General features: G+C 37.3%; 1 long non-coding RNA gene across 1 annotated transcript; it reads right to left on the reverse strand.

Annotated features, from left to right (window-relative positions):
- Positions 1-1,548: 1,548 nt before the first annotated feature.
- On the reverse strand, positions 1,549-13,784 carry LOC141678296 (uncharacterized). Its single transcript, XR_012557680.1, has 3 exons — positions 13,054-13,784; positions 11,157-11,257; positions 1,549-2,139 (listed from the first exon to the last, which is right to left on the reverse strand). It is a non-coding gene; the product is annotated as an uncharacterized LOC141678296 (long non-coding RNA).
- Positions 13,785-14,343: the final 559 nt, after the last annotated feature.

The following is a 14,343-nucleotide window of genomic DNA, read 5'->3' on the forward strand; positions in this document are numbered from 1 at the left end:
ATGTCTCTTTTCATGTTGATCCACCAATAATACTTTTTCAAATCCTTATACATTTTGGTGCTCCCCGGTGAATGGAATACCTCGAACTATGACTATCATCTAAGATCTCGTCCTTAAGTTCTTGAATATTTGGGACCGAAATCCTGTAGGAATTCCTCATTATTCCCTTGTCATCTTCCTCGGTGCTGATTTCTTCTCCAATCATTGTCTCCCTGCCTTCATTCATCACTTTTTCTTGGTACAATATGATATTTTCCAATTACTCGGGCTGCATTGCAATCTCAAACAGCTTTTCAGTGCCGACTCCGGTTACCTTCACTTTTATCTCCATTTTATCTAAATCTCTCATCAACTCTTCCAAATAAATTATCATCTTGAGTCTCTCTTTCCTACTAAGGGCGTTAGCCACCACATTGGCCTTCCCTGGGTGATATAGAATCTCACAATCATAATCCTTAATTATCTCTAACCACCTTCTCTGGCGCATTTTGAGCTTTTTCTGCATGAACAAGTAATTGAGGCTCTTATGGTATGTGAAGATCTCGCACTTCTCTCTATACAAGTAGTGCCTCCAAATCTTTAAGGAAAAAACTATTGTCGTGCTGTTAGATCTCCCATTGTAATGAGTACCTGAAACACAAACAAATAAACTGTGAAAGTAAAAGAATCCGAGTCAGTGAACTTTAACGACCACTGATGACAAGAACATAAACTAAAAATTAACACCGAGTCCCCGGCAGCGGCGCCAAAAACTTGTTAGGGCGAAAACACGCGCTAATATTCACGCAAGTATACGCGTTCGCAAGTAGTATAATATATAAATCAGATTCGTTCCCATATAGACTGGTTTAGGTTAAGTTCAATTTATGCACCTATGCAACAATCTATGGTTATCGCTCAATGCTAAGACAAATAACAAATTGGGTTTTTATTAAACTAAGAGATTATACTAAATAATATTAACTAAGAGAATTGAGGTTGAATTAATAGATATGACAAACATGGGATTCTAACTTAATTAAATACTTCATTCAATAGCCTTATTGTTCTTAACCTTAGCATGTGATGGTGATGACATTAATCAGATAACACGAAACTGATAAACGCCAACTTTTGTTGCACGAGTACCATTCTACCAGATATCCACAAAAGAGATATAAGCTGAATAGGCACCAATTATATTGAGACCCTATATGTCTATAAAATTTGACAACATAACGGTTTAAGCATAAGTTACCTATCTTGATTACATAAGGGAAGTAAAATGGTTAGAGTTACCCACTAATCATGCATACACATACATGAACCTATGCTAGCATGGCAAGTTCTAAACCTCTATATTCACTGTTGCTTCAATAGAGATTAACACGCTATCTTATATGTTAGCTACGCACATAAGACGAATAAGCACAACCAATACTAGGACATCAATCAATCACCACACACCAAGATATCAAAACAAATTAATTATTGAAATCCATAAGTAAATCCGCTAGAACTCCATGACAACGATTAGCCCATAATTGAACTCATCGTCATCATGGGTTCCAATGAAAGCATGGTATAAAACAAGGTCTTAATAAACTGAATAATAATTAAAGTACGAATAAATGAGATCTAAGTTCAACAAGAACGAAAACGAGCATCCAAAGTTACAACTAATTTAAAGAATCACAAGTTAAAAACAAGATCTTCTTTTTCAGAGTTGTTCTGTGCTTCTAGGTCTTCTCCTTGGTATCCCAATCTTCCCGGATGATGAAAACCTTTTTTTTTAAGTATATATACGCCCCTAGTGGACCTGGACCCTTAAAATCGTCAAATTCCACTCAAAAAAAGCTTTTTCAGCGAAATCAGCGACCAACCGCGCCTTCGGCGTCCGCTCAGCTCTCCGGGCGGGCGCTCAGCTCTCCTGGGCGGCCGCTCAGCTTTTCTGGGCGGGCGCTCAGCTCCTGTTTGGAAAAATTTCTGATGAATTTTGTTTTGACCATAACTTGAGTTCTACTCGTTAAAATTAGGCGATTCAACTGCCCACGCGAAGCTATTGAGATTCTCTACAACTTGACAATGGCCTTGGCTTCCAAATCTGACCATTGTTTATCATATTTCCTTTAAAAGCTCATTTCTTCATATAACTGGTACCTGAAATGCAATAACACAAAAACACATCAAAATACCAACAAATTGAGTCCAAAACACCAATTTAAGCTTGTAATAAAGCATTCCAAGTGGATATAAAATCCACTTATCAGTGTCACATTAGTTGAGAATTTTTTTTGTGCACGATAAATTTATTTCTAGTCAAAATTTTATTCTCATTTTTTAATTAAAATGGCGGATAATATTACGATACCCAAAATAAATTATGTCTAGGTTATAAATCGTAATCCAGCTCATATATGCTATTTTGAAAATTGAATTAGATTTTTAAATGAGCACTCGATTGTGCACTATGTCTTAACTACTAATGTACAATTAAATGTTGAGCTCCTCAGACTCGTTCACACCACAGCTATGGTCACATCAGATGAAGATCAGCTAAGCTTCATGTTTCCTATTGAAGATGAAATAATACTAATCACTGAGGATAATTTCAATGAACATCTTCACTTTCCTCTGAATGTTTTTGATGATCTGCCAAGAGACTCTGAAGTTTATAGCTTCTTCAGGGGAATAAGCAGCACTATGCCATATAACGAGTATCCAAAGCATTTTAATAAAAGTCATCTACCCAAGCCTTGGAACTTATTCTTCAATATTCAGTCCTTCATCTGTCTCCCAAGACTGGTGGATTTCATGGACTGACACATTTCATGAGGCTAGCTGGAGTGGCTATTGCTCAGAACATTCACATTAATTTTGGACGTCTGTTCATGAAAGAGATACCGAAGAATCAAGCTCAACAATATGATTACATCATATATGGCAGGTTCCTCCAGATTGTTCTGAATGCTAAGCTCACAGAAGCTCAGAAGGCCTTGGTTTCTACTGATATTATGATAAGTTATCTAGTTGTGTCTTCCAAAATGGTGGGTAGGTTGTATAAGTAGAATCCCTATTCCAACAACAACCCCATTCATGTAACAGACTTCATGCAAGAGTACTTTGACTCCCTTCATCAAGGACCTGATTCTGAGAATGAAGATGATCATGAACCCAATAATCCAGAACCTGATGCTGCAAATGAGGATGATGAAAAGGGATATGGTGGACATGAAGCAGATTCACAGCCTAACCCTGAAGCTCAACTAATGGATGTTGATCAAGAACCTGTAGTTGGTGAACAGACAAAAGAGGTTTCTCAACCTGAAGCTACTGGACATCAAGAGGAAGCTGAGCCAACTCAATCAAAAACAAATGTTTACAGGCCATACCTCGCAGGTGTGAATGAATCTTCCATGAGCACTACTTTTGATGATTTAGTAGATATAGATTCACTTAATCTTGCTGAATTTCACACATAACTTTCTCAAGAGCAATTACTATCAGGAGGCAATGAGTTTGTTTTCCCGAAAATTCATAACCACCCTCTAGAGCCAACAAACACATCTCAAAATCTCCTAGCCCCAACCCTGGAGTTTAATGATCCCAAGAGTGTAGAGGGAGAAACTGCATATGATGCAGCAAATAAGGAAGGTATGTTGAGTAAACCCAAAACTTTGTCTCCGTTGAAGCAAAGTAGTATCCCCACTGAGACAACTGTAACCTCCCATGTATCTTCCCAAAAGGATACACTGGCTGAAAAGGCACATAAATAGTTACTGGATCCATCTTCTCAACAAGGTGGGTCTATTAAAATTCGCCTGTCGGCCAAGGCATCCTGTGATGAGTCAAACACACTCTCATATACTCAGGATCTTGAAAGTTTAAAAACGTCAATTAGAAGAGCTCTATTTGGTGAGGAAGTGTTGATGAAAATAGGGCATTCAACCATATTACGGTTAGAATATCCTGTTCAAGGTCCTTTAACGGACCAACTGCCTTTACAAGTGTTAGGAGAGAGTGCTGTAATCGCTGCCACATCTAGCACATCACTTACCTCCCCAGGACTAATAAACCTGGATGCATCTACAGATAGGGGATCCGACATAGGTGTGAATCGGAAACCCATTGGCAATGAACCAGATTCAACTGGTGATCCTAAGGGGAAAGTGTCTTCACCAACACTCGAGGAAGACGAGAAATATATGTTACATAAGACGGCCTCAGTGATCCTCCCAGAGATTCAAACTTTGGACCAGTCAACTTAGGATGACATACAACTTATCTTGTACAAGTATTGGGAATTGCGAACTCCCATTGCACCACTGCTGACCTCCTCAAGGATGGCTCTAGTGTTTTCTACAGGTACATCTTCTCGATCTCGGAGCTATGAGCGGAGTGTATCTGTGAGGGTGAGTGAAATACTAGTCCCTAAGCTGAGTGAAAGTGTGTTGAGTGATACACTGCGAGAAACCCGTGAGACACCTACCTCCCAAATAACACCTATAGATATGTCACAGTACACAGCAAAATCTTACCTTGAAGAGCAGTTAGCATTTAAAGACAGCCATCTAAAAGAACAACTGGTTGTTAAGGATCAATATATCAAGAATAAACTTTTTGTAAGGGATCATCAGTTTGCCCATCTTTCCGAACAACTTGAACTTCAACAAGCATCATTTACTAGTTTACGGAAATTCGTGGAGCAATCTCTCTCTCATTCTGGAAAGGGAAAGGCAATTGCCAATACTGAGCCAAAGATCTCCGTTAGTAAGCAAGCTCCAATCCCTATTTCCACTGACACAACTCTTGCCAGTACTGGGCCAAAGACCTCAGTCAGCAAGCAAGTGTCTGTTTCAGAACCATCTTCACAAGAGATCCATATCTTGATCTTTCCTGCTCAATCAACCCCAGCTCTGAAAGATAACAAAACTTAGGGGGAGAAATGGGTGGAGCAATAAATAGTAGCTGAAGCTGTGAGCTTAATTCAGGATGCTTTTCAAATAGCTGACTCTGGTTATGATAAATTTGGAGATGAGATTCAGGAAGAATAAGAAGAAGAAGAGAGGATAGATGAAAGGGTGTTGTTAAAAGCAAGACATGCTTCTGAGAAGAGTTATTTAACTCAGGGGGAGCAATCAACGTCAAAACAAGATCTCCTAAGCAAAGTCATTACGACACAAAGGGATCTTCTGTCGGAGATATATGCTCCAAAGCCCCTATTCTCAGAGTATGAGTTTGGAGGAAGGAGAAATAGATGAAAGTGATGTTCCTGAGAGTTTTGAACCCATAGTTGATGCAGTGATTAATGAAGAGAGAAAGGTCATAACTAAGGAAGAAGAATTTGAAGATGAAGATGCTTTCTCGGATGACTGTTTGTATTAAGGATTATCTAAAAAGCTCAATCGATCCTATCAAGAAATTCAAGAAGATATTGAGAGATCAAGAGCTAGAGTACAATGAGCAATACAGAGAAGGGAAGCTCTTAGGATGAAAACAAGCGCTAATATTCACGCAAGTATACGTGATCGCAAATAATATAGAATTAATTCTAGTTCATTCCCACAAACACTGGTTTAGGTTAATTTCAATTAATATACTTATGCAACAATGGTATGGTTATTATTCAATGCTAAGATGATAACAAGTCAAGTTCATCTCATAGATGAAGTTGCATGGTAAAACTTGTATAAAACATTTTTATAAATACTCTTGAGGGCTTTCATCCACTCAAGTAAACTCAATTCTTTGATCATTAACAAAATATGAAGTTACGAGATACTTCATTTATTGAAAACATCATTTTAAAAGCTCGACTCTGCAAAACTCATCAGTCACCTAGCCGTAGCCTTTCTCTCAAAGTGCTTTGGGTAATCTTACAGAGATATCCAGACTGGATGATGAACTCACTACGGGAGTTTGCCATTCCAGGAAAACAACTTACGATGATTAGTCGCAGTAGTACAACATCACATTTTTCTATATGTAGAGGAGAACAGTCGGATTATTTATCGACCGAACGCGGGACTCCTAAGGAATGGACCGTCTCAGCGGAACTTCTGGGCCATTTGAGCCAATAAAATAAGGCTGGTTCGGCGCCACTCGGTAATTTACGCTACTCCTAATTCAGATGAAATCCATGACTCTAAAATGTAAAGATCGTCTCCCTTTTCCCCAAGTAAAAATTGTAGATACGGCTCCACCAAGAAGCCGTATCTGGTTGAAAAGGGAAACTTATCGATATTTCCCAGGAGATGCCTGTTAATGGATTAAACTTGTTCCAAGAATTTACTTCCCGAATGTTGGGTAAGTAATCAAAAACTTTTTTATCTATTCAGCAACTTTGTTGCGAATATAAAAATACAATTGAGCCCCTATTTTTTGAACGAGTATTTAAATCCCCAACGGGGATTGGGTTCCTCTCTATACTTTTGAAAATGGTTTTGATAAGGTTTGAAAATAATCTCTGAAAATATTTAAAGTAAGAATGATTTAAATAATATCAATCATTTTCCAAATTATTAGGAGAATATCGAAACATTATTCTTTAAGGAAATAGAGAATCTTATTTAGTAAAAAAAGCGAAATCACAAGTCCTCGAATGAATATTCAAAATTAATATTCATTTAAAAAATAAAATAAGTTTCATAAGTAGAATCTCTACTCGAATTATTGAAATAATCTTTGATCATAATAGAAATCGTAAATGAATACTCAAAAAATAATATTCACTTATAATTTAAAACTATCGAATAAAAATTATTCGATTATTAATTTTGAAAACTATATATAATATACTTGGGAACATCGCCTCCCGATTTAGGTAAAATGTTCAACTTGTATGTCGTACTCTAAGGGGATACGCAAAATATCGCTAAATACTAGATATGTATTTTATATGCTCTACTTCAAAACAATTGTATTTGACAATAAAATATCATGATTTCAAAACATGCATGCATATATATATATCATATGAACATGCTTCCCGAAATATACATGCATATATATATATCACAAGATTTTTTCACGAGCAAAGCCCCACCCCCTGAGTAACTTTAAGATCATGTTTAAGGCCCATAAAAGACTAATCGGAACACTTAACAATTATGTAAAGTGTCTTAGGCAGTAAGTAAGATTCTTGCGAAGGATTCATCTTGAAATATTTAACGGTCAATTTTATAAAAATGGTGGAGCCGAGGGTACCTGAGTGACTAATATAAATATTTAAGCGTGAAAGCGAGCGTTAGGGTATGCATGAATAAAGTCTAGTTTCTTAAGCGACCGATGATTAATTCTGGCTTATGTTGTTATTTATAGGTTATCAGACCCAGCCTAAGCTGATTACCATCCCCGGACACTCAGGCAAGTTTTATACCCGTATTATTGTTGTTGTGATTATATATATATATATATATATGCGTTATATTGAGAGAATTGCATGAGTAAGCATGTTTAGAGCTAGCTAGGAATGGAAGTTGAAGCTTAAATTTCTAGGATAACTATATCTAATCACCAAGAACCTATGAAAATTACCTTGTGATTTAAGATGGAGTGTGCTTAGACTTTGAAATTTTTCTCCCTATTTTCTTGAAAAGGCCGAGAGCAAAGAATGGTTGGGGAGAGAAGATGAAATGCTTGTTTTTTTATTTTGATCTTGATATTTGTGAAATAAACACTTGGTAGTGGTTTGATCTTGCTAAAATATCATGACCTTATTTATTAAAGTGATGATATCACCTTGCTTACATCATCACAAGGCCACTTGTCCAATCCATATGGTTTGATGACATCATCTTGCTCTAATCCTCTTGATTAGTGATAATTTCTTCATTAATCCGTTGGTTACTTGTATAAGCTTGATCCTTGGTCCCTGATTTATTTTACGGTTCGCTTAACTCTCGTTCTCGTTCTTCGTTTGAGAGATTATATTCGGGATCTTATTACTTGGGCTTCCCTAAACCTTTCTCAATATATTATATTCCTTTAATGATCCCATGTTATAATCTTTGAATTGAATTCCTTTTTAATCATGTTACCTTTTACTTAATTCGTTCGGTATCTGGTGGATTTTCAGAAAAATCAAGGTGTTTGAATTTGAATTCTGATGACCTTTACATATACTCATTTACTCCACATAGGTCAAGTCTGGTTGCATGTCCACATGCTCGTATTTCACTATATGCCTAGCGTCTGAATGATACTTCCTTAGCATTGATACGTGGTACACATTATGAACTTGCTACAGGTTCGGGCGTAGGCCTAGTTCATATGCTAACTTCCCAATACGTCTTGATATCTCGAAGGGTGCAATGTACCTTGGACTTAGCTTGCCTTTCTTCCTGAACCTCATCAATCATTTCCAAGGGATACCTTTAATAGTACTAGGTCCCCTACTTCATATTCCTTGTCCTTTCAGGCCAAATCAACAAACTTCTTCTGTCGATCTTGGGCTGCTACCAGCCGCCCTCTGATTAGATCTACTATATCATTGGTCCTTTGGACCACTTTGGGCCTGAGCATCTTACACTCTCCAACTTCATCCCAATATAAGGGATATTGACATGTTCTTCCGTACAGGGCCTCGTAAGGTGGCATTCAAATGCTAGCATGAAAGCTATTATTGTATGAAAACTTGATCAATGGCAAGTGATCATCGCAACTTCCTTTAAAGTCTATTGCACAGACTCTCAACATATCTTCTAGAGATTGGATGGTCCTTTCACTTTGCTCGTTCTTCTGGGGATGGTAAGTGGTACTCATGTTCATTTTGGTTCCCGCACATTCCTGAAAACTCCTCTAAAACCTGGATTTGAACCGAGGTCTCGGTCTGAGATAATGGATGCTGGAACTCCAAGCCGCGCCACCATTTCCTTAAGGTAAATGTCTACCAGTTTATCGACTGTGTATCTCTCATTGATTGGAATAAAGTGAGCTAACTTTGTTAGTCGGTCTATACTTACCCATACGACATCATGATTGGGTTTGGTCCTTGGCAAGCCTACTATAAAATCTATGGCTATTTGTTCCCATTTCCATTCAGGAATCTCTAGGGGTCATAAAAGTCCGCGGGGCCTCTGGTGTTCTGCCTTCACTCCCTGGAAGGTCAAACATTTGCTCACCTATTCCGCTATGTCTCTTTTCATGTTGATCCACCAATAATACTTTTTCAAATCCTTGTACATTTTGGTGCTCCCCGGTGAATGGAATACCTCGAACTATGACTATCATCTAAGATCTCGTCCTTAAGTTCTTGAACATTTGGGACCGAAATCCTGTAGGAATTCCTCATTATTCCCTTGTCATCTTCCTCAGTGCTGATTTCTTCTCCAATCATTATCTCCCTGCCTTCATTCATCACTTTTTCTTGGTACAATATGATCTTTTCCAATTACTCGGGCTGCATTGCAATCTCAAATAGCTTTTCAGTGCCGACTCCGGTTACCTTCACTTTTATCTCCATTTTATCTAAATCTCTCATCAACTCTTCCAAATAAATTATCATCTTGAGTCTCTCTTTCCTACTAAGGGCGTTAGCCACCACATTGGCCTTCCCTGGGTGATATAGAATCTCACAATCATAATCCTTAATTATCTCTAACCACCTTCTCTGGCGCATTTTGAGCTTTTTCTGCATGAACAAGTAATTGAGGCTCTTATGGTATGTGAAGATCTCGCACTTCTCTCCATACAAGTAGTGCCTCCAAATCTTTAAGGAAAAAACTATTCCTTTAATTTTCTTGATGCGTACGTAATTACCTTGCTGTGCTTCATAAGAAAGCACCCTAATACCTTGTGCAAAGCGGCACTGTAAATCACAAAATCTTATTTTCCATCCGACAACGCCAATACAGGGGCCATCATCAATCTTTTCTTTAGTTTTTGGAAGCTATTCTACATTTCTATGTCCTTTCAAACTTCTCAGTCTTACGAGTAAGTTGGGTTAAAGGGGCTACGAACTTTGGAAAATCTTGAACAAACCTACGATAGTATCCGTCCAAACCTATGAAACTTCTTACCTCTGTAGGTATAGTTGGCCTTTCCCAATTTGAGACCGCCCCTATCTTGGAGGGGTCAACCAATACTCCTTTCTTATTGATCACGTGTCCTAAAAACTGTACTTCATTCCGCCAGAATTTGCACTTCGAGAATTTGGCATACAACTATTCTTTCCTGAGTATTCCCAAAGTTATCCTCAAATGCTCTGCATGCTCTTCCTCGGTCCTTGAGTAGATTAAAATGTCGTTAATAAAAAATATCACACACTTGTCCTAATACTTCTTGAAAGCTGTTTGGGCATTGGTTAATCCAAAGGACATCACTAAGAACTCATAATGCCCATATCTAGTACAGAATGAAGTCTTTGGAATATCTTTGGGTTTAATCCTTAGTTGATGATATCCAGTTCACAGGTCGATCTTAGAAAAGTAGACAACATCCTTTACTGTTTAAGCAAATCATTTATTCTGGGTATGTGGTTAGCTTGTTCAACTCTCGGTAGTGGATGCACAGCCTCATTCTTCCATCATTCGTCTTACCAAACAATACCGGTGCTCCCCAAGGAGACACACTGGTTTATATCATACCGTCACTAATAGTTCTTGCAACTGGGTAACTAATTACTTCATTTCCAATTGGGCTAACCGGTATGGTGCCTTCGAAACTGGTGTTATCCCTGGGGCTAGCTCAATAGAATACACATTCACTCTACCAGGTGGTAGTCTCATAAGATCTTGTGGAAATACATCTTCTAACTCGTTGTCAATCGGAATATCCTGCAAGTTGGGCACCTCCCTCTGAGTGTCCACCACATAGGCTAAGTAAGCCTCGTTTCCTATATGTAATATCCTCTTGGTCTGGGCTAGGGTCAGAAACTTCTGTGTCCGCTTCTTTCCTGTAAATATGACTTCTTCCTTTCCTGGGGTATTTAACTTAACCTTTTTTCCTTTACAGTCTATCTGAGCATCATTGATAGTGTGACGACCTCAACCCCGGGGTCAGGAGTTGACATCATCAATAACAACAATAACAAACATAATATAATCCACTTCAACACTTATACAATAACACAACCCCTTTTCCAAGAACTTTTCCAGGTTTAAGTATGACTTAGGTTACAACTATTACAAAATCAACTTATTACGAACAATCCTGATGCAACTAACTTAATACATCACCTCAACAGACCATCTTTGGTCTGACACAACTACCTCAGAGGAGCCTGGAACGGAAAGAACCGGAACTATGCCCTGACTGCACGGAGAGATCTCCTATAAATCTGCAATACATATATATACAAAATATTCTGCAAGGGTGAGCAATCAATTGGTCAGCAGTATCACTATATGAATAACAAGTAAGGCATGTTATGATAAAAAATTTATAGGAACAGACATCATAACTCGTTTACAAAGGCGAGATAAACATTCATAAACTGGATATTCGAAACTAGGATGCTCTGTAAAATAATAACATCAGTCAAGTGCTGTGTATAAATACCAGAGTTCAATTTTAGCATGCTATTTCACTTTCAAATCATATGTTCCATACAAGTTGATTTGTAAAATAGTTTTAAAATTGAATCAATCAGATCTATTGGACGTTCAACGGGTGAAGATAGTTGATCATTCTATCATCATCAGATAGCGACTAACGGTCGTCCAGAAAAAAGAATGTGTTCTGGAACTTGGGAGACTAGCTAGGTCTTCCCCTACGCTGGACTAATCGGTTAAACAGTGTGCTCAACCGAATTATCCTCTTACGCGACCACCTGCTGGGCCGTTACCGAATAACGGGCCTCTTACGCAACTCCATTAGATTAACCGGATTCCCTTTTTACCTCTTTCCAAATTCCATGACATAGGTGGACAAAACACTCCACGACATAGGTGGATCAAAATATTCTCTTTATACAGTTTTCCAAAATCACTATTACCTATCTCTTTTTTTTATAACAATTCTGTCACAACACACTATTCAAAACTTCTTTTCATTTTAATCACACTTTGGAGATAGGTACTTTTAGAAGTTACTTTTCCCCAAAACATACTTTAACAACATTTCTAAATACAGGGGATAAGTAACTTAAAACGTTCTATTTTAATATAAGAATAAAACAACAGTTATTCATATATACTGAACCATAAAAGTATGGTCAGGGGTACTTTCCTTGCGAGCTTTACAATTATCTAGGATTGACCTTGAACCAATTTGGACGCTCGGCTTTATCATCTAACTATTAGACTATCCTGGATCCAACTCTAATACTCAGGTCCTTCAATTGGAACCTTACTGAGCCTGTTGACTGATCACCAGGTTATCCTTAGTTCAACATCAATTCTCGAGTCCTTCGACTCAAACCTACAGAGTCGAACTACCCTATGTTAGACAACCAGTTATGCTTGACACATCCTCGCTATTAATTCTACCCAAACGATATCTAAACCCGACTCGTAATTATACATACTAACTCAATACACAAAACAGGTATGACTCATGTACTTGAAATTCAGGTCAGTAACTAGTTTTAGAGAGTACATATGTATAACTTTTGATACAGAGAGTAGGGTTTTGAAATCCCTTTTTACAACATATATCACTAACTGAATTACATATCACTAGCTGTTTGAAATCTTGGTCCTGAATTTTAACTTAGATTGGCGGAACCGAATTTACATTTAAATAATCGTGAATAAGACAAACCGACCAACTAATATTAGTAAGTTTATTTGAGTAACGCTTAATCAAATAAAACTCAGGGTTGCATTAATCCGAGTTAGTTCTCCTATCAGGATTTAAATTTATAAAGCGATTCGTATATAAGAATACAAGTAAATGAATCGATTAGTAATTCCGGTAATTATAGGATATGTTCCTGAATTTTGGAAATAGTAATTTCTTGAAATTCGGGCAGCACCTCCTTTATTTATCGGACTACCAGTCGATATCATATCGACACAATTTTCAACCACAACACAATCAACACAATGCGAAATAACTAATCCAACGATACTTATTTACTATTTACCGAAATAACTACTGAACTTTGAAAATTATAAAAATAAAATTTACAACCTTATTATTGGCTCATGAATCATCATCGCCAATAATCCGTCAGCTCAGCGAGATTATTTCCAACGGCGGTATAATTTCACGGTGCCCATACGGGTTTTCTGTCAGAATTTCGCCATAAGATTAATACTATTCTTTTAAACTCAAATAATTCAATCAATTATTAATTCACGACATCACGAAAGCAATCATCGAGATAAATCAACATCACAAAGCAAGCCTTCGAATTACGCAGTCACAGTAGCATAGACGAAAAAAACACATAACTGAGGCTATTGAAAGCAACACCGAGCACACGGCACATACACGAGACCGCATACCACGCCCCACCACTTCGCCGGAAAGCAGCGAAGGGCGGCTGAGCAAGGAGAAACACGGTGGCAACAGTACACAGCAACGCCACACACAGAAGCCCACACACAGAACACATACAACGCACGCACACACACATAATCGATACACACACATCCAATTCACACACACACGATTTACACACACAGCGCCCACACATACACACATATATATGTATATATACATAAACACCAACGAGGAAAATAGAACGGGCACCACCAGAATCACACCGGAAATAAGGTGGCGACCGGAACCCTCTAAAACGGAGAGGAAAACGGGAAGGAGAAGCAGAGAAGTGAAGGAGAGAGAGGCATGAGAGATTCTGAGAAATAGAAAATGGGGGAGATAAGGCTGGTTGTGTATATCTGTTTTTTTTGTTTTTTTTAATTTAGAATAGCTGACACGTAGCAGGGACATTGGGAGAATTAAACACGTATCAAATGAATTAATACAAACATTCGTGCAGCCCGATTTTATCCCGAACTTTGCGATTGAAACGAATAACTCATGAGTGAAAATTTACCCGAAAATTATCCAAATAGTTATAAAATATCATAAATAATTCAAAGTTATTAAATATAATTTTTTCATAATTTTCAACTCATTTTTGAATAGCACTTTATATCCGTAATTTACGATTAAACGAATCAATGCGCGGGTGAAATTAATCTCAAAAATTTCAGGAACAATTTTAAAATTCTCATAATATTATAAAATTCATAAAATATAAGTTTCATAATTTTTGAAGAATTCTGGAATTTAATATTGAATTTACACTTTAATACAATCAGAAAATCATTTAGGGCTAAATAATTAATGAAATATTGGTTTCCAAATTTTATAAAATACCAAAAGTAATTAATGAAATTATAAAAACATAAAAGTAATTTTATAGACAATTAAAACATGTATGAAAATAAATCTTCAATAAATTACTTTTAA

This window comes from Apium graveolens, chromosome 8, assembly GCF_009905375.1.
Source record: "Apium graveolens cultivar Ventura chromosome 8, ASM990537v1, whole genome shotgun sequence".
Lineage (NCBI taxonomy): Eukaryota > Viridiplantae > Streptophyta > Magnoliopsida > Apiales > Apiaceae > Apium > Apium graveolens.